This window comes from Gavialis gangeticus, unplaced genomic scaffold, assembly GCF_001723915.1.
Source record: "Gavialis gangeticus isolate Ggan-Ray unplaced genomic scaffold, GavGan_comp1, whole genome shotgun sequence".
NCBI classification, from domain to species: Eukaryota; Metazoa; Chordata; order Crocodylia; family Gavialidae; genus Gavialis; species Gavialis gangeticus.
Genome location: NW_017729027.1, coordinates 21510653 through 21511237, shown reverse-complemented (window position 1 = coordinate 21511237; position 585 = coordinate 21510653). Strand labels below are relative to the sequence as shown.

Below are 585 nucleotides of genomic sequence, written 5' to 3'. Positions count from 1 at the left end.
TAGGAGCTGGAACCAACTTCCTAGGGAAGTGATGCTGGCTCCTATCCTGGGGATCTTTAAGAAGAGGCTTGATGCCTACCTGGCTGGACTCATTTGAGTCCAGTCTTTTCTCCTGCCCAGGTGGGGGGTCAGACTTGAAGATCTACAAGGTCCCTTCCAACCCTACTTCTATGATTCTATGATTCTATGAGACCTGGAGGGAGAAGGAAGAAAAATAACCCAAGCAGTGATTCACAATCATCACAATGGTGAAGGTAGGAGGGGAAAAATTAAAAAGAATTTAAAAGAAATTTAAAAAGGACAAGCCCAGTGCAACCTTACTACCTGGCAAGAGGATAACGGGAGCCACTTCATCTTCCCATGGCAGCCAACATCTTTCACAGCCCAGAGATCTTTTGAGAGAAGCAAAGAACTGGGGGAAGGGAAGGGGAGGGGAGAGCAAAAGAAAAACAAGAGGGAGGAGATGATTTGAAAAGATTATTTTACTTTCTCCCTTGCACACTCTCCCTATCACCTGCACTCTTTGTTCCTCCCTCCCCCTCTCACACGTGTACGTACACACACACACACACACACACACACACA

At 46.5% G+C, this 585-nt stretch overlaps 1 protein-coding gene across 3 annotated transcripts in view; it reads left to right on the top strand.

Moving 5' to 3' along the window:
- The window catches only part of COL19A1 (collagen type XIX alpha 1 chain), a 594002-nt gene that overhangs the window by 21351 nt on the left and 572066 nt on the right, over positions 1-585 (top strand). The window lies entirely within an intron of this gene.